The sequence below is a fragment of the Mesoplodon bidens genome, assembly GCF_964165515.1.
Source record: "Mesoplodon bidens genome assembly, chromosome: 5".
Classification (NCBI taxonomy): Eukaryota; Metazoa; Chordata; class Mammalia; order Artiodactyla; family Ziphiidae; genus Mesoplodon; species Mesoplodon bidens.
This window is the reverse complement of record NC_138161.1, coordinates 143,564,219-143,585,920: the sequence shown is the minus strand read 5'-3', so window position 1 is coordinate 143,585,920 and position 21,702 is coordinate 143,564,219.

The window sequence follows — 21,702 nt, the reverse complement described above, 5'->3', positions numbered from 1 at the left end:
AGAAGCTATAAACATGGCTAATGGGCACATGAAAAGATGCTCAACATCAATAATTATTAAAGAAATGCAAATCAAAACCACAATGAGGTATCACCTTACATGGATCAGAATGGCTATCATCAAAAAGTCTACAAATAGGTTGCTTTATGGAAGAAGGGCTGGAAAAACTTGCTGCTGCAGGTGGCCTGGCTTTCGGAAGACTACCGTGTGGCTGACAAGGTCTTGGTGCTCTGGCTGGGTGTTACGCCAGAGCCTCTGGGGTGGCAGGGCCGAGTTCAGGACACTGGACCACCAGAGACCTCCCAGCCCCACATACCATCAACTGACAAGAGCTCTCCCAGAGATCTCCATCTCAACGCTAAGATCCAGCTCCACTCAACAGCCAGCAAGCTCCCGTCCTGGACACCCCATGCCAAACAACTAGCAAGACAGGTACACAACCCCACCCATTAGCAGAGAGGCTACCTAAAATTACACTAAGTTCACAGACACCCCAAAACGCATGACTGGACTCGATCCTGCCCACCAGAAAGACAAGATCCAGCCTCATCCACAAGAACACAGGCACCAGTCCCCTCCACCAGGAAGCCTACACAACGCACTGAACAAACCTTACCCACTGGGGGCAGACACCAAAAACAACGGGAACTACAAACATGCAGCCTACAAAAAGGAGACCCGAAATACAGTAAGTTAAGCAAAATGAGAAGACAGAGAAATACGTAGCAAATGAAGGAGCAAGGTAAAAACCCACCAAACAAATGCAGAGGAAATAGGCAGTCTACATGAAAAAGAATTCAGAGTAATGATAGTAAAGGTGATCCAAAATCTTGGAAATGGAATGGAGAAAATACAAGAAACTTTTAACAAGGGGGCTTCCCTGGTGGCGCAGTGGTTGAGAGTCCGCCTGCCGATGACCTAGAAGAACTAAAGAGCAAACAAACAATGATGAACAGCACAATAAATGAAATTAAAAATTCTCTAGAAGGAATCAATAGCAGAATAATGGAGGCAGAAGAATGGATAAGTGACCTGGAAGATAAAATAGTGGAAATAACTACCTCAGACCAGAAGAAAGAAAAAAGAATGAAAAGAATTGATGACAGTCTCAGAGAGCAACACTGAACATTAAACACACCAACATTCGAATTATAGGAGTCCCAGAAGAAGAAGGGAAAAAGAAAGGGTCTGAGAAAATATTGGAAGAGATTATAGTTGAAAACTTCCCTAACATGGGAAAGGAAATAGTCAATCAAGTCCAGGAAGCGCAGAGTCCATACAGGATAAATCCAGTGAGAAACATACCAACACATATTAATCAAACTATCAAAAATTAACTACAAAGAAAAAATATTAAAAGCAGCAAGGGGGGCTTCCCTGGTGGTGCAGTGGTTGAGAGTCCACCTGCTGATGCAGGGGACACGGGTTCACGCCCCTGTCCGGGAAGAACCCACATGCCACGGAGCGGCTAGGCCCGTGAGCCATGGCCGCTGAGCCTGTGCGTCCAGAGCCTGTGCTCCGCAATGGGCAAGGCCACGACAGTGAGAGGCCCGCGTACCGGAAAAAAAAAGAAAAGAAAAAGAAAAGCAGCAAGGGAAAAGCAACAAATAACATACAAGGGAATTGCCATAAAGTTAACAGCTGATCTTTCAGCAGAAATTCTGCAAGCCAGAAGGGAGCGGCAGGACATATTTAAAGTGATGAAAGGGAAAAACCTACAACCAAGATTACTCTACCCAGCAAGGATCTCATTCAGATTTGACGGAGAAATTAAAACCTTTACAGACGAGCAAAAGCTAAGAGAGTCCAGCACCACCAAATCAGCTTTACAACAAATGCTAAGGGAACTTCTCTACACAGGAAACACAAGAGAAGGAAAAGACTTACAATAACAAACACAAAACAATTAAGTAAATGGTAATAGGAGAATACGTTTTGATAATCACCCTAAACGTAAATGGATTAAATGCTCCAACCAAAAGACATAGACTGACTGAATGGATACAAAAACAACACTGGTATATATGCTGTCTACAAGGGACCCACTTCATACCTAGGGACACATACAGACTGAAAGTGAGGGTGTGGAAAAAGATACTCCATGCAAATGGAAATCAGGAGAAAGCTGGAGTAACAATTCTCATATCAGACAAAATAGACTTTAAAATAAAGACTATTACAACAGACAAAGAAGGACACTACATAATGATCAAGGGATCAATCTAAGAAGAATATATAGCAATTGTAAATACTATGCACCCAACAGAGGAGCACCTCAATACATAAGGCAAATGCTAACAGCCATAAAAGGGGAAATCAACAGTAACACAATAATACTAGGGGACTTTAGCACCCCACTTTCACCAATGGACAGATCAAGCAAAATGAAAATAAATATGGAAACACAAGCTTTAAATGACCAATTAAACAAGATGGACAAATTAATATTTATAGGGCATTCCATCCAAAAACAACAAAATACAATTTCTTCTCAAGTGCTCATGGAACATTCTCCAGGATAGATTATATCTTGGGTCACAAATCAAGCCACAGTAAATTTAAGAAAATTGAAATCATATCAAGTATCTTTTATGACCACTATGCTATGAGCCTAGATATCAATTACAGGAAAAAAAAGCTGTAAAAAATACAAACACATGGAGGCTAAACAATACACTACTAAATAACCAAGAGATCACTGAAGGAATCAAAGAGGAAATCAAAAAATGCCTAGAAACAAATGACAATGAAAACACAACTACCAAAATCTTATGGGATGCAGCAAAAGAAGTCCTAAGAGGGAAGTTTATAGCAATACAATCCTACCTCAAGAAACAAGAAAAATCTCAAATAAACAACCTAACCTTACACCTAAAGCTATTAGAGAAAGAAGAACAAAGAAAAAAACCCAAAATTAGCAGAAGGAAAGAAATCATAAAGATCAGGTCAGAAATAAATGAAAAAGAAATGAAGAAAACAATAGCAAACATCAATAAAACTAAAAGCTGGTTCTTTGAGAAGATAAACAAAATTGATAAACCATTGGCCAGACTCATCAAGAAAAAAAGGGAGAGGACGCAAATCAATAAACTTAGAAATGAAAAAGGAGAAGTAACAACTGACACTGCAGAAATACAAAGGATCACGAGAGATTACTATAAGCAACTATATGCCAGTAAAATGGGCAACCTGGAAGAAATGGACAAATTCTTAGGAAAGCATAACCTTCTGAGACTGAACCAGGAAGAAACAGAAAATATACACAGACCAATCATAAACACTGAAACTGAAACTGTGATTAAAAATCTTCCAACAAACAAAAGCCCAGGACCAGATGGCTTCACAGGCAAATTCTCTCAAACATTTAGAGAAGAGCTAACACCTATCCGTCTCAAACTCTTCCAAAATATAGCAGAGGGAGGAACACTCTCAAACTCATTCTACAAGGCCACCATCATCCTGAGAAAAACCAGAGAAAGATGTCACAAAAAAAGAAAACTACAGGCTAATACCTCTGATGAACATGGATGCAAAACTCCTCAACAAAATACTAGCAAACAGAATCCAGCAACACATTAAAAGGATCATACACCATGATCAAGTGGGGTTTATCCCAGGAATGCAAGGATTCTTCAATATACACAAATAAATCAATTTGATACACCATATTAACAAACTGAAGGATAAAAATCATATGATCATCTCAATAGATGCAGAAAAACTTTTGATAAAATTCAACATCCATTTATGATAAAAAAAAAACCCTCCAGAAAGTAGGCATAGAGGAAACTTACCTCAACATAATAAAGGCCATATATGACAAACCCACAGCCAACATCATTCTCAATGGTGAAAAAATGAAACCACTTCCTCTAAGATCAGGAACAAGACAAGGTTGCCCACTCTCACCACTCTTACTCAACAGAGTTTCGGAAGTTTTATCCACAGCAATCAGAGAAGAAAAAGAAATAAAAGGAATCCAAATAGGAAAAGAAGAAGTAAAGCTGTCACTGTTTGCAGATGACATGATACTATACATAGAGAATCCTAAAGATGCTACCAGAAAACTACTAGAGCTGATCAGTGAATGTGGTAGAGTAACAAGATACAAAATTAATGCACAGAAATCTCTTGCATTCCTATACATTAATGATGAAAAATCTGAAAGAGAAATTAAGGAAACACTCCCCTGTACCATTGCAACCAAAAAAAATAATAAAATACCTAGGAATAAACGTACCTAAGGAGACAAAAGACCTGTATGCAGAAAACTATAAGACACTGATGAAAGAAATTAAAGATGATACAAACAGATGGAGAGATATACCATGTTCTTGGTTTGGAAGAATCAACATTATGAAAATGACTATATTATCCAAAGCAATCTACAGATTCAATGCAATCCCTATCAAACTACCAACGGCATTTTCCACAGAACTAGAACAAAAAATTTCACAACTTGTATGGAAACACAAAAGACCCCGAATAGCCAAAGCAATATGGAGAATGGAAAACGGAGCTGGAGGAATCAGGCTCCCTGGCTTTAGACTATACTACAAAGTGACAGTAATCAAGACAGTATGGTACTGGCACAAAAACAGAAATAATAGATCAATGGAACAGGATAGAAAGCCCAGAGATAAACCCATGCACATATGGTCACCTTATTTTTAATAAAGGAGGCAAGTATATACAAAGGAGAAAAGACAGCTTCTTCAATACGTGGTGCTGGGAAAACTGGACAGCTACATGTAAAAGGATGAAATTAGAAAACTCCCTAACACTATACACAAAAATAAACTCAAAATGGATTAGAGACCTAAATGTAAGGCCAAACACTATAAAACTCTTAGAGGAAAACATAGGAAAAACACTCGGTGACATAAATCACAGCAAGATCCTTTTTGACCTACCTACTAGAGAAATGGAAATAAAAACAAAAATAAACAAATGGGACCTAATGAAACGTAAATGCTTTTGCACAGCAAAGGAAACCATAAACAAGACCAAAAGACAACCCTCAGAATGGGAGAAAATATTTGCCAACGAAGCAACTGACAAATCTCCAATATATACAAGCAGCTCATGCAGCTCAGTATCAAAAAAACAAACAACCCAATCCAAAACTGGGCAGAAGACCTAAGTAGACATTTCTCCAAAGAAGATATACAGACTTCCAACAAACACATGAAAGGATGCTCAACATCACTAATCATTAGAGAAAAGCAAATCAAAACAACAATGAGGTATCACCTCACACTAGTCAGAATCGCCATCATCAAAATAATCTACAAACAATAAATCCTGGAGAGAGTGTGGAGAAAAGGAAACCCTCTTGCACTGTTGGTGGGAATGTTAATTGATACAGCCACTAGGGAGAACAGTATGGAGGTTCCTTAAAAAACTAAAAATAGAATTACCATATGACCCAGCAATCCCACTACTGAGCATATACCCTGAGAAAACCATAATTCAAAAAGAGTCATGCACCACAATGTTCATTGCAGCACTATTTACAATAGCCAGGACATGGAAGCAGCCTAAGTGTCCATTGACAGATTAATGGATAAAGAAGATGTGGCACATATATACAATGGAATATTTCACAGCCATGTGGCATATTTATACAATGGAATATTACTCAGACATAAAAAGAGACAAAACTGAGTTATTTTTATTGAAGTGGATGGACCTAGAGTCCGTCATACAGAGTGAGGTAAGTCAGAAAGAGGAAAACAAACACTGTATGTTAGCACATATACATGGAATCTAAAAAAGAAAAAAATGGTTCTGAAGAACTTAGGGGCAGGACAGGAATAAAGACTCAGATGTAGAGAGTGGATTTGAGGACACTGGGAGGGGGAAGGGTAAGCTGGAACGAAGTGAGAGAATGGCATGGACACATATACGCTACCAAATGTAAAATAGATAGCCAGTGGGAAGCAGCCACATAGCACTAGGAGACCAGCTCGGTGCTTTGTGACCACCTAGAGTGGTGGGATAGGGAGGGTGGGAGGGAGCCGCAAGAGCAAGGGGATATGGGGATATATGTATACGCACAGCTGATTCACTTTGTTATACAGCAGAAACTAACACAACACTGTAAAGCAATTATACCTCAATAAAGATGTTTTTTAAAAAAGCCTACAAACAATAAATGCTGGAGAGGGTGTGGAGAAAAGGGAACCCTCCTGCCGTATTGATGGGAATGTAAATTGGTGCAGCTACTATGGAAAACAGTATGGAAGTTCCATTAAAAACTAAAAATAGAACTACCATATGATCCACCAATTCCACTCCTGGGTATATATCCAGAAAAAAGAAAAAATCTAACTTCGGATAATTTACTCCAGAAGACAGAACATAAGAGTACAGTGGGCATTTGAACTGAAAAGTGATATACAGCCTGTCTGGGGAAGGCATCTGCCCAGAAGCAACATTTCTGAGCCCTGAGCCCAAACTGAAGAAAAATCCTTCTCCTTGATAGCAACCTAAAGGCAGGTCTCCCATCTGGATCAATTTCAAAGCTGTTCTCCATTAGCTGAAGCCACAAATGACCCCACTGCTCAAGGCAAAGGGTGTTTGTATGGATAGTAATATCACAAGCTATCACTGAACACAGTGTTTGTTCTGTGTATCAAGATCCTAGCATAGTGAGGGCTTCTTAGATGTAGCCTCTTATGCCTCACCCCAACCCCCCCAAAACACGCTCTGACCAAAGTGGTCCTCCTCTGCCCTTCAGCTGTCTCTCCTTTCTGCACTCCTTCAATTGCAGTTGTTTTTGAAGCCCATAGAATTTATTATTCAGAAAACAACCTTCTCTGCAATATCAACCTTAATTAACTGTGTTCTTTTTCTATCGCCTCCCACCCTCCACTTCATGCATTTGAATTAAGGCACGCCAGAGCCCCCGGCCAGTACCCCTCCCCCATCGCAGACCCATCAGTGTCTACCAGCCAACCATGACCAGATAACAGAAAATGGAATTCCTTATCTCTGGCTGTCAATGTGAAAGGGTCAAGGTTACCAAGGAGAGACCTTCCAAAACGAAGGAGAGGAAGAAAGAAGCCAAGCCTCTCTGGTTTCCATGGAAACGGAAGGGTGAATCATGGCGCATCCCCGAGAGCCTGGCCCACTTAGCTCTGCTGACATCTTTCCACCTCATTAGCCTCTTTATCAAGTGACTCTGCATAGGACTAAGTGTATTTTGGTGTCAGGGTGCACTGGAAATGATTCAGAAACAGAGTGACCTTTTCCGCAGATCCCCAGTGCCTCCTGGGACCCCCGATGTCTGCACCCCTCCCCTCTCTGTCCTTTTTATGGCTCCGCTCGCTCCTCACTCTTTCTAATCAAAGCTCCGGCACCGCGAGGCCGGGAGATGCCCCTACCCAGCAGCCCAAGAAGCCGGGACCCTGGCTGTCAGTGATGCACAGCACCCGAGCCAGGAGGAAGATTAATGACTTTGCCCACAGCAAGTGGATAAAGCGGGTCCCAAAAAGACAATAAACGAGGGGTGGATGGTGAGGAAGGCTCTGACAGGAACAAGTACTGGCTGACATCACACTGGGTTCCTATTCTAGATGACTCTGAGCTGCCAGTGGAAACACAGATTCATTTAACAAGCACTTCAGTGGGACAAAGGGGCCTTTGGGGGTTAGAATTGATCTCCATCGCAGGCATGTATGCACCGACGTCTGTGTGTGTGTGAAAAGGAATGTCCGCGTTCAGTATCTGTCCCTTTGGAAATCCAAGAGTGTGCTGTAATTTCCCAATCTTGTTTCCACACTTCAGCAGATTTGTCACTAGAAGGTCCTCTCAGCCATGAAAATTCTCCTGCAACCAAGAGCCTGGAGCTGAAAGGAGATCAGTTAGGGGACCTAAAACACCTTTGATAAGGTTGACCTCTCTTTCAGGAACCCTTACAGGTCGGTGTCCAGGGAGGGGATGCTGTGGCTCTTGTACACAGGCTGCAGTGACCTTTCCAGGAAGTGTGCTTGCCCAAGGAGCAGGCAGGGGAAGCTGGGAGCTGCAGGAATGAAACTGACCAGTTTCTGGGAGGGCTCGGGGCTGCCTCCTTTTTATTTTGTTTTCTTCTTTCCAAATTAACTTACAAATGCTGTGTCGTGGAGACCAGGGGATCTGAGTCCCGTGTTCTGGTGCCAGCCTCAAGTCTGTGTGATTTTGAAGGGGTCATTTGCTCTCTCTGGCCTCACACTGCCCATCAGAGGAATGAGAGGTCTGGACTACGTAATGGCTAAGGTCCCTCGCAACTCTGTCATGACAGGTCACCCTAATGCTGTCCTGACTCATACACCTACACCCCAGCAGTGCCTCCTAAGTCTTTACCAAATCTCATCCACTCCATGCTCACAACCCTGACTCTGAGCCTCGCCAGAGCCTCAATAACTCCTGTTACACTGGAACCATGGCCCCCTTCGGGTCCACAGTCTTGCTCTCCTCCATTCATTCCCCAGAGCAGCAGTTCTCAAAGTGTGGTCTCAGACCAGCAGTATCAGCATCACCTGGGAACTTGTTAGAAATGCAAATTCTTGGGCCCCACCCCAAATCAGAAATTCCAATCTCGGCCCAAAGATCTAATTCCTCCAGTTGGGTATGGTAAAGTCCTCTTTGACTTGACCCCTCTGGGCCTTGTCATGTCCTTGTCTGACCACCCCCTCCCCTGGAATTTACCCTCTAGCAACCCCAAACTTTCTATTTCCAAATACACCGCGCTGTGTCATAACCCCGGCCCCACAGGAGTCATTCGTTCTAGCTAGAATGGTCCTATGGCTGATCCTCACTTTGCAGGACTGAGTCTTTCTCAACCTTTAATATAGTGCAGATGATACCCCTGCACAAAGATTTCCCTGACTTCTCCTACCTCCAAAATTAGGATCAGTATCCCTCCCTTGTACTCCCATCATTACTTGTGTATACCTCCATACTTAGCACGTCACCTAGTGCAGTAGACAGGGTTCTAAGATATCCCGTAAGGTTTCCCATCCGACCCCAGCCCTCATTGTACACACCCTGCATAGTCTCTGGGACAGTGAGTATGATGGGTTTTACTCCCATAATGCTGTATTGTATATGCTATATGGTTGACCTTAAAATAGGTAGATTAACCAGGTAGTCCTAACCTGATTACAAGAGCCCTTTAAAAGCAGAGTGTTCTTCAGCTGGCCAGAAAACAGGAAGTCAGAGAGATTAAAGCATGAGAGGATTCAACCCAAGGAGGTTCTCCATTGCTGAGATGGAGGGCGGGGGGCAGGGGGGTGCCCAGGGCAAGGACTGAGGAGCAGCTCTAGTTGCTAAGAGTAGTTTCCAGCTGACAGTCAACATGGAAATAGGGACTCTAGTCCTACAACCTCAAGGAATTGAATTCTGCCTGTGAGGATCAGCTTGGAAGTGGATTTTTCCATAGAGCCTCCAGACAAGAACTCAGTCCAGCCAACAACTTTCAGCCTTGTGATACACTGAGCAGATGGACTTCTGAACTACAAAATTGTGAGCTAACTTTATGCCAGGAGATTTAGAGTAATTTGTTACACAGCAGCAAAAAACTGAACATACCTTATACTATAATTGCCTGCTTATATAGCAGCTCCCCCACTTACTGAGCTCCTTAAAGTAGAAACTGCCTTATTGGTTCATTTCTGCATCACCAGCACCTGTCTGGGGCATGCTCAGAAGAGGTGCTTAGTAAATGTTTGCTAGATGATGGATGAGTGGATGGATGGATAGATAGATCTTAAAGCTTTAGATTTAGGAAAAAGAAATACACTGTAATAAAAGGGATAGAATATGCAAATAAACAATGAAATTGTGGTGGGAAAGAATGAGTTTTTGTCTCTTCATTGATTTTTGCAGCATGAACACCTCTTCATCTGCTAGGTGTTTGTCCTCCATTTATCTCTTGCAGCTCACCACCTCATAGCACCAGGAGCTAAGGATATGTGCCTGATACAGACGTCTATTACTGTTCTATCAAATGCCCCTTCTCTTTGAGGTAATGCTGCTTTGTGTGTAATGCTGGTGGAGTATAGTGCCCAGCCTCTCACTTCAGAAGCGCACAGGGGGTAGATTCTGCCTGGCTCGACTCCCTGAAAGTTCAGACAGTTGGACTCTCCCATCCAGACGCTGGGAAGTGGTATGATGACCCTGGGACAAGTCAGGTTTATTCCTGACAGCCACAGGGGTGTCTAATTCCTGGTGTCTAATGGCAGGTCAAGTGATATCCTGGAGGAGAAAAGACTGTGCCCTGTTTTAGCAGGGTTCTTGACTCAAGCACTTGATTGCTGCACATATTGCAAGTTGGTTCTCTAGCCTCCCATTGAATCTCTGAGCCTCCAATAAATTATGTTTCTGCTTAAAATACCCAGAGTTGGTTTCTGTTGTTCACAACCAAGAACCCTGAATGATCCAAATTCTGATCATGCTGAACTGCCAGCTGAATGCTTTTCCTGTTTCTAAAAGTCTCAAAGACTTATAAGCTCACTCTAACCTGTTGTACCAGTCAAGGTTCTTAGTTGTGAACCAAAGAACCCTCCCTAGCTGATTTATGTGGAAAAGAAATTTATGAAAGAGTACTACTAGCTCTCAGCATCTCTGGGAAGTCCTGAAGCCAGGAACAATAGTCAAATCATGCCACCCTCCAGATTGCTCCCACAGGGTCTCCACCAGCACACCCATGCCACCCTGGCACAGAAACCACATGTCCCAGCGGCAACACTTCATACCATGTATTTCCACCAGACTCTGCCATAGCCACCTCTGGATGCTAAATGGCTCTGCTTTTTCCCTGGCCACAGTGGACTCCTTTGGACACCTGCTTTCTAGCATCCCTGGCTTCTTAACTGAATCCTGACACAGGTTCATCTAGTTGGAAGGACCTTAAGCCTACACTCTGCTCAAGAGAAACTGGGAAAGCCCATTTCTGGCTTCTTTCTTGGGGAGACACAGACTCAGAGGTGAGAAATTCTCCAAATATAGGAAAGGTGTCCAAGAGTGCTGGGTGCCCAGATATCAAGACATCAAGTGGCTTGACAGATATCCTATTGACTACAAGTAGCTTGACTACATCTGTTACTGTGTTAGAAACACCTTGCATCCAAGAAATCCTTCCTAGAGGCTAACAAAACTCCCACTTGCTGCAAAGCCCTAAGTTAGCCAGAGTCCTCTGTATGCTGTCTTCAGTGGAATTCTACAAGAGCTTGCCACCACCTTCCAAATGTTTGAACACTGACCTTGAGTCCCCCTGCAATTTCCTCTTATGCTGGTTAAGAAGCAACAGTTGTTTTCTCCTTTCCTCTTCCTTATGACTCCTTGGAACTTTAGTTGCTTCTAAAGCCATCCTCTCGAATATGCAGATCTCTCTCCAATGCTCTAAAAGTTTCATTCCTTGTACTGTTCTCCCCTAGATTACATAACTGTTCTCATTTTCCCTCTTCTTGCTGTCTCCCCAGTTCAGACCCTTAGCTACCTGCTCCAGTGAACAGCATCCCATGCTCCCCAGGCTCATCCAACACTGTGAGACATGCTGTCCTGTGTTCCAACCACAAAGGAATTTTGCAGTGGTCTGGTAGTATGGGGGGTCCAGAGCTAAAAGCTCAGCAGCCCACCCACCCCTTTGTCACCACATAGCCGTAGTCCATGCCCAGCTCAGAGGTCACTGGCATAATTAGGACTCAAAGAAGATGCAAGCGAGCACACTACTGCTGTGGAACTGAATCCTCCCCCAAAGACTTATGCTAGCTGTGTGACCTCAGGCAAGACACTTTACCTCTCTGACCTTCAAATTCCTCATCTGAAATGTTAAGGCAACAATAGTATTTGCCTCATAGAATTATTGAGAGGGTTAAGTGGGGAGACACATCTAAAGTACATACCGTAAGTTTCGGTATATGCCACCTCATAGACATGACGTAGACAACCAGAGTGATCAATGTGTAAAAACACTGTGAACTGGAAAAATCCCATATAATTTCAGAGTGTTATTGACATCATAGTCACTAATATTATTTTCACAAACTAAGTTAAAAAATGTGGGGATAGCCTTGATAAAATGCACTTCCTGGGAGGATGCTAGTGAGTTTCCATAAATCACCAAAGAAGAAAGAGTATGATAGATAATTTTATGCATCAACTTGACTGGCCTAAGGGATGCCCAGATAACTGGTAAAACATTACTTCTGGGTGTGTCTGTGAAAGTGTTTCTGGAAGAGATTAGCATTTGACTCAGTAGACTGAGTAAAGAAGATTTGCCCTCACCAATGTGGGCACCTGGAAGGTACCTGCCCTGATGGATTTCATAGCATTCTGAGCCTCCTCATCATGGTACTTCCATCTCACTAGCTGTGAGCTCTTTGAGGGCAAAATTAGGTCCTGTTGCATCCCCAACATGCAACAGAGGGCCTGGCAAAGACTACTGACTGCTTTATGGAGAACACCTCAAGTCCAATCTATCTGCCTTAATACATTCGCAAGCCAGACTTGGAATAAGGCCCTTTAAGCCAAGGCTATTCCTCCTGAGATCTAGGACCCCCACTGTCCTCATAGCTCCTGTAAATCCAAAGACAAACTCATGGAGTACATCAGTAGGAAGATGAGAAGACCAGAAGCCCTCTTCTCTGGTTGGTCCAGGAGCCTAAAGCTCAGTTGCAGAATTCTGAAGTTCTAAATAGAGAATGGATAGGAAAGTGAGGCAACCTGTGTGAAGAGGGGCTGGGCCACTTATCATGGAGCTACCTTTGCATAGCTGGCATTCAGTTTCTAATGGAATCACATGTTTCAGATCAATTTATGTAAACAGAATCTTATTTTAAAATTGCTTTTGTTAATACTTAATATAAGATCAGTAGTGCCTCTCAAAGAATACATATGTATACATAAATGATGCCTACTGAGGGATGGAAGAGGTCTGGGAAGCCCCTGGGGACAAAGGGAAGTCTATGTCCCTGTGTCCCCACTACAGAACTGCCACATCCGAGGACACCCAACCTGTTCTCAAGTCCTTCTCTCCCACTTGCTGCCTTTTACTTGAGTCACAAAGAATCTTCCAGCTCCACCGTGGAAGCCCATGGCTTTCACTAAGACCTCACAGCAGGGTCCAAACAAAGGAAAACTGAAGCCGAAAGAATACATCACATTCAAACGTGGACCTTTCTGTGAGTCCTACTGTCTGCAATGCCAATTCAGGAAGCTGCTATGGATTGATTTTTCCATGAGAAAGAGAACTAAGGAAATAAAAACCTTGCGGTGGAGGCAGGCCAGACGGAGGTTCATATCTCATCTCTCTGTGTTATCTTTTTCCACAGTTCAAAAATCAATTAGTGATGAATTTCTCTGGAAACTTCTTAAACAATGTTATTTCATTAAAGATTGGTGCCAGCGCCATCAGATTTGCTTTCCAGGTGTGAATTAGAAAATTAGCCTCGTCCTTTTAATAATTTCCTCCTTGGTAACATTGCATCAGTCTACACAATGTCTAGTACCAGCAGAGCTGGAGCCAGTGGGAAACACATAATGCCTTTTTCCCTTCCAGTAATAGAAATAAAAGTAGGCAGGATGGAATATGTGGGCACTTCCTAGGACAGGAGCAGGAAATAAAATAGGGGAAGGCCCTAGAGAGACCAGAAGGAAGAGCCTCAGAAGACAGAACTTCATGGCTCCTGGGAATAACCTGCCAGCAAGTAGCAAAGGAAAGGAGAGGAGGGTCTTTAGGGAGATGCAGGACTTGCAGAGGCCAAAAGGCAGGCTTGGGGACAGCCTGATGCCCCAGTCAAGTTCTGCCTCGGCGAGGCCAGTTGGGGCACTTTCTCACGCTGTGTAGCTCCTGACCCCAGACCTCTCCATCTTGATGGGCAGCATGTGCCGCAGGTGATAGGCTGGAGAGGCGTGTGCTGCTCTGCCAGTGGGGAGAGCAGTGAATGTGGCAGGCACAGCACCTGGCCAGACACAGCAGCAGGCAACTGCCTATGTCCTGCTTCCCTCAAGAGAGGGAGATGAACCCTCATTAATTCAGACTCATTTGCTAGAAGGCCAACCCAACAGACAGTACTAAGATGCTCTTAAAGGATTCCATTTTATAGCTTTCACTTACACATAGTAAAAGGAACTGAGTTTGCCTTGGATGAATAGATAAAAATGATTCATAGTTAGCTCATTAAGGCACAATTTAAAAACAAATTAACTAACATTTTATCAATTGAACACAGCTACTTTAAAACTACACAGTGCCAGGTGGAGAAAACAACCAAGTCACCATCCCTGTCCTCAAGGATTGTGCCATCTGGATACAAGGTCCGTACCCAGGACAGTAAGTAAATTATGGCAACAGAGCAAAATGTGTCTTATTAGAGGTCAGTGATGGAGCACAGAGAGGGACACCTTACCCAGAGGTAGCAAGCTGGGCAGCCAGGGAAGACTTTTTGGAAGTGTTCCTGGAATGGGGTCTTGAAGAACAGTTAGAAATCAGCCAGGAAGCAGGGAGGTAAGAGGAGGGGGGAAGGGAGACGGGACGAGATGGGCCCACATAGTAGTCTGTAGTTTGCAAACCTTAGAGTTTACCTGTATTTCTCATTTTGACTTCAGAGCAGCCCATTATAGATGAAGACAGAGCTCAAATGTCTCCCCCAACCCAGCTGACAAAAAGAGGAAGCAAGAAATGGAATCAAGTCCCCTGCACTCCAGACTCTGCACCTGTCAGGAATCTTATGATAACCACAGACCCTCTTCTCCAAAAAAAAAAAAAAAAAAAAAAAAGTACATATGCTCACACTCACAAAAAGAAAATTCACGTGCAATTGGATGGCACTCAGAAACCCTCTAAAGCTGGGATCAGCCCAAGGATCCCAGTTAAAATCTTCTTCTCTGAACAGAGCTAGTCTGTGCTTACACTGTAATCACCCTACCTTGTTTGTAGGTCAGTGCAGACTTCTGAGCCACCCTGATGATGCTACTTTCAAGCAGGTAAAGGGCTACTGCTCTTGTAAAGCTGTTTACACTAGTGCTTGTGAGCCTGGTGTCCGTGGATCAAGCTGAGGAAACCTTCAGCCCTACAACATCTGAACGATCTCAGATTCAACAAGACTTGGATGGAGGGGGTCTTATCTTATGCTGACTGTGTCTGCCCAAAATGGATTCTCTCTACAGGGGCCCTGGGGATCCAGAGTTCCAGGCTCACAGTTTGAGAGGAGGGTCTGGGTAAGAAGAAATAAGAAATCAGGGTTGACAGGGCTGGAACTCTGTGAGAGAGGCAGGTGGGCATCTGAGGAAAGAAGCCCCTTAGTTCCTTCTCCCCACTTCTAGGTCTTATAATATTGTGGTCAGTTCCCAGGCTGATCTCCCAAGCTCTGAGACCCTGCAGGGAAAATTCTCTTAGCAGCAAAAGAGAATTTTGAGTGTAATCTAAAAATGTTGAGTGTAACAGTCTCTTCCCCTCACCCCTGATGACTAGCAGCAAATCCTCCTCCTCACCCTAACTGCAGGGTCAGGGTAGGGGCACATCTTCCTGCCCACCCCATTTGCAAAGTGTGGCTTGGTACCTGGTCCACATCAGGTACTTACTAAATATATACTGAAGTGATGTATAAATGATGTTCCATATCTCCGCGTCATTGATTCAAGATCATCTCTGGAAGTGACAAAGAAGAAAAGGAATTGAAAAAAACCTCTCCTCCCCTTGCAGCTTACATGTCAACACAGCACATCTTCAAAGGCTCCTCTCCCTTACCTGGGAGTCCACAGACACAACGCTCTAGTGGGCTTGCTCATGCACCTGCTGACTTGCCGCAGGACAGCCCTCTGCCCACAGCTAGCGAGGTCCCTGTGGGTCATGTCCAGGCTCCCAGGAGACCAAATGGCCATCCTTTGCAGCTTCTGGTGAACCAGCAGCCAACAGGCCCCGCCCATAGCCTTTCTCCCCTCGAGTAAGGGCATCAACTGGGAAACTGAAGAATTTAAATGATCCCACAAGAAGAAAATCAACATCTCTTAGAGACCAAATTCTAGGACCAGAGTAGAAACTGAACATTCTGGATGCGATAATTGGTCTCATTTATCTAAATTTAGAAGGTCTAGAAAGGGAAAGAGTAACTATTAAGACATGTTATTTAGAAGATAAGCCTTTAATCAGAGATGAGTCAAACCTAAACTCAAACCAAAATCCTGCTCAAATCAGGGGTTTGAAATATAAGTTCTTTCGGGGATAAAAGTCAGATCTTATTTAACTTGAAAACGAATGAGAACTTTCACAGAGAGCTTCCCCGGTGGCACAGTGCTTGGTAGTCCGCCTGCCAGTGCAAGGGACACGGGCTCGAGCCATGTTCCAGGAAGATCCCACATGCCGCGGAGCAACTAAGCCCGTGTACCACAAGTACTGAGCCTGCGCGCCTAGAGCCTGTGCTCCGCAACAAGAGAAGCCACCACAGTGAGAAGCCCACGCACCACAATGAAGACCCAACGCAGCCAAATAAATACATATATACATACATACATACATAAGAATTTCACACAAAAAAAGAACTTTCACAGAAAGAATAAACTCCACCAACAAAAATAGGCCATCTGACAACTGTGATAACCAGCAAAAATCATTAGCTGCAAATCAGAAGTATTTTGAACAAAAATGATGCCTGTGGGCTGAGAGACTGGCTGAGCACTGAAAGTTCACAGTGCTTTGAAATCAGTCTAGATCAGGGGGATTAGGTGCCCAGTACCTTGCACTCTGATATCAGCCTCACTCAGCTCTCCCCGGATAACATTAGTCATGCCACCCACCCTCCCCAGCATGCCTTCCTCTTACCTGCCTCGGTCTCCTCAACAGCAAAATGAGGTTGATGACGCCTCATTTCTCCTCATCTTCAATTCAGTTTAGTTTAACAGATTTCCTGAATGACTGTTCTGTGCCTGGGACTGTACTAGGTGGTATAGATACGAAACCCTGTAAGACATTGTTCCTGTCACGCTGGAATCCCACCAGGAATATGTAAGAGGGAGGCTAGGGAGATGTCCAGGGTGCTGAAGTAAGGCACCCCGCCTGAGCCTTGGAGGAAGCAACACCTAAGACAAGTCTAAGGCCTAAACAAAAGTTGGAAGGTGAAGACAAGGGAGGAGGACATCCCACTCAGAAGGAACATCAGGAGGACAGAGAGGTAAGACATAATCTAGGGCAAGAAAGTAGCATAGGTCACTTGATCCTCTTAGAACCCAAGGGCAGAGCAGAGCGGGGCAGGCCATAAGGCTCGACAGCTAGGAAGGCAGCAGACCAGGAGGCTGTGAGAGCTGGGCTCAGCATTTGTACTTGATCCTGTGGATAGAGGAGCACCATCTTAGAGTTTCCAATATGAAAGTGACTTAGTCATTTTGGCATGTTGGAACAATCATTTCTCCACCAAAGAATGTTATGAAGATAAAATGAAATAAATAGAGAAAATAGAGATTAATCTAAGAATAATAAACAGCCATCATGAAATTTACTGCACAAGTGACCTCACTTAAGGACAATGATCCCTGGTAATAGTGACCCAAAGAATAACTCTGGACTGGGGAAGAAGCTGAGGTCCTCCTAGCACTTCTAACCTCAGCTCAATGGCCACTGCAGATCCACTGCAGACTCATGCCTGGATATCCTTTGCTGGGTCTGGATCCTGTAGTCTCTGGCATGTATCTTCATTCCTAGTTGACCACTTGGTAATCTGTTCCTGGTGCTGTCCATAGGGTGAATTCAGTGTTCTCCACCAATTCTTAGCCTATCTTCATAAAATTCAGAAAGATAACACTCCTTGAGTCCTGTCAAAGACACCTGAACTGGGAGGGTCCCAGGAGCTATAAGAGTCAAAATTCTGGCCCAGCAGGGACACATCTTCAGATGCACACACAATAGGTCTCAAATAGAACCTGGTTCACCACTTGTTATAATGAAACTCTAAGTTCTGTGGTAGTCATTATTTCTACCCATGAAGCTTCTAGAAACTCTACAGCTTCCCAGATGTGACATTCAGAGCTGAAAACTAGATCAGTCATTAAAAAAACAAAAAAAGCTCTGAATGCCACAAAATCTCAGCATCTTTATTTATTCCTCTTTATTTTTCTTCATAACACTCATCAAAATCTGATACATCGGCATCATCTGTATATTTGCTCATTGTCCATCTCATATCTGCACATTTGCTCATTGTCCATCGTTCAAACTGTGTAGAGAGAAAAATATTCTTTCTGTTCATTTCAATAGTCTCAGAGCCTAGAACAGTGTCTGGTCAAAGTAAAGTCTCAATAAATATATTTGGAAGAAATGAATGAATGATAATAGTATCTTCCATTAGCAGCCTTGATTTTTTTTCTACCTGTTCACTACTTCACAGAATGAAGCAATGGTGCAGATTAGGGGAAAGTATGAATGACTGATAGATTTATATGTTGTATTCATTTCACCAACAACAATAGCAAAAAATTTCTTCAGAACCCATGATATACCAGGCATTTAAAATATCTTCAAAATGTGTGCACAGGTTAAAAAAAAATACTCAGATAGTTTCAAACAAGAGGAAGGAATATTTGGGGAATCCATAACATTCCAAATAGAAGGTTCAGATCTCATGCATTCTGGAATGTGAAGGGATTTCACCAAAATTACTTACTCAACCACAATAGCAGATGTGAGAAAGATGAAAGCTATCGATTGCCATAAATAGCTCTCCAAATTCTTTCTTTCATAACATCAATCATTTCAAAATAAGCGAAAAATTAGAAAGTCCCTAGTCAGTACAGAGGATACAGTGACTTTTAAAGAACTAAAATGCCAGGCAGAATTGAGAGCTTTCAACCTGAATACCAAATAGAAACGTAGTGGGACACTATTGATGAAATGCATGCAACTATAAGAAAAGCATTTGATATAGTGGTATAAAGTGTTACACTCAAAATTAATTCAAATTGGCTTAGTAAGGAGTGCTGCCACATAAATTTAAAACTGGCTCCAAGTCTGCAAAAAAGGGTGATGGCAAATGGAAATGTATGGAGTTGGGGGGGGATGGGTAGGGTACACAGGGGGTCACCTTTATTAATGATCTAAAAGAAGTAGTGTAAACAGCATGTTAATAAAACTTGCAAATGATGCTAATTTGGGAGGTGTTGCTCCCATCACTGTGGACAGAGAGGGAATGTAAATGAACCTTAAGTGGTAATAAATATGAAGAGGAAACAACACAATGAGATTCAAGTGAGAAAATGCAACGCATGCCCAGTTCAGTGACTCACTCACTCCCACCCCAGAACTCTTTGCCCCTTGCATTTGTGGATGCAGCTGTGGAGGAAAAGAATATAACCCTAATGCAGAAAGGTTTAATCTAACAAAGTATTCCTCACTTGTGCAATTTTCTTTCACTGGTCCTTTAAAATTCCACAGAAGGCTTCCCTGGGATTCAGAGCAGGAGTGGTGCTTGCCTTTGGATGATGGGGTCCCATAAATTACAGTGCAGGAGAGGCTGTTAAGAGAAAACAACCAAATAATGAGGGGAGCGGGGAGATTGATTTATGAGAAACGACCCAAAGGGGTAGACTTTTGTTAATTGATGGCTAAGTGGTAACACGATAATGACCCACTGAGATCTCTCCATGACAAATAACCAAGGGAAGGAAATGTTTAGTACCAGAGGAGAAACTTCTTTCTGCCTAGCAGACAGTGCCTCTCCCTTGGAGCTACCCCTCCACTGAATTTCACTGGTGCAGTTCTGATGGGCTTCCCCTCTGAGCAGCATCTGGGCACTCCTCACCCCGCCCCACCCCCACTAGCGCCACAGCACTGGTCACGCCCTCCTCACTTCTGCCCCTGACCTAATCAATAGCATAAGTGCAGGGGCCAGAGGAGCACACACTGGAGTGGACACCGACCCCCACAGAAGGGCAGGTGGGGGAGATGAGGTCTAGAGATGCACTGCTCTTCTCAAACAAGTCTTTTCCCACTGCAAGAAAATGAATGCGGTGGCTCAATGCAAACAGATATGATTGTATGCAAATTGGAGTGTTGATACTATGTTTATTTCCCCAGCAGGTTCAGCCACCCAGATTTATGACTTCCAGCCAAAGCTCTGTCTGGGGCTGCGCCAGTGGCAGCTTGTGGGTGGAAACCGTAACAGAGAATGTCTCAAGCTTCAGTTCAACCCAGAATCCTAGGATGTCAAGATGGAAGGAAGCTTCGAGCCTGTCCATCCCACTTCCTTACTTTACACATGAGGACATAACTTAATAAAAATCTGTGAACATGTTTGCTTAAGAGAAGCTGCCCAAGGTCACATCACATTGTTTTAGTGGTAACAGTGATAGCTTAACAAATGTCTCAGTTCACACCTTGGAGATGAGAAACTGAGGCCAGACTGACCCAACTCTTGCTTGGGTCACAGACCCAGGTCCTCTGCCTTGGGTTTGGTCCCCACCTGGTTCTCTCAGCCTACCCAGGCCCCGCCCTATCAGGTCAGAAAGGACCCAGGCACCTGGGCTGTTGACAAGGCTTAGGTGACCAAGCCCTTCAGGCTTTCTCACTATTCAGGGTCTCACGGATCTCTTTGGTGTCTGAATTCAAACAGGAACCTGAGACTCTGTAGGACTAGGACCCCCACTGCCATTCTAAACTTTCAAATTTGTACCGGCCTTATGCTTTCAGACAGCAGCCTTGTGAGTCGATGCTGAATCTCATGGCTCTTTAAAAATCTGTCCCAGGATTTGCACTGGATCTGTAAGAAACTGAGAGAAGCAGCCTGCGTTCTGGACAGGGCATCTCCTAAGGCCAGGGCCTCACATCACTTTGGGCTGGGTCTGTTCATCCCCTCCAGGATCCGCCGGGAAGTTGGAGGCAAACCAGAGAGAAGGTTTTACAGTTCGAGAATTCTCAATTCCAGAAGAGCTATCCTCTTTGGTGAGCTCTGGGGCTCCAGAAAATCCACTGCAGGTGCTACCAATGGTCCCACAGCACCAGCTGGGCAGCAGAATCAATTGTGTTCAGAAATATCAGCCCTTCGAAGCACACTGATCCCATAGGGATGTCTCACCCAGGTCAGAATGCAGTGGTAGAAGGTCTGGAGTAGCATGCACCAGCCTTCCCTGGAGTATGAAGGGAAAGCGACCTTGAACCCTGAGTGCTCCATGAAATGAGTCACAGGTTAACAGCATCTTCAGCCCTGGAAGTGAGAATGGGTTCAAAACAGCTGTCTCACTGCAGAGCCCCCAGCCTCATCTGCCTCACCTCCCCCTGGTTAGGCCCCTGCAAGATCCCTGACATGAGGCTGCCATTTCATCAGAATCCACCTGTCAAGTTCCAGGGCCCTTCTTGCAATGTGCCCATGGTCACCTCTCTAGCAGGAGCTGCAAGACCCAGCCAATTCCTGGCAGTAGTCTCAGAGCTTGGCTCAGGGACCGGCACCTACTGGAACCTAAACAAATGCCTAGTGAGTGAATGGGTCGTTGAAATAGCCATTTGGCCACCATCTCTTATCCATACACCCTTATCTGCTTGTCCCTGGTAGGGATGCTCCTGAGGTCAGATGCAGCAATGGTCAGAGGTGCTCACACCACAGTGAATCCAACAAGGCCTTCATGACTGGGGAACATGGGCTGGGGGCCAGGGGGCAGTCAGAGGACTTGAGTTCTCATCCTGATGCAGCCTCTTATTCCCTGTTTCTGAGCCTAGGCAAGTCACTGCCCCTCTCT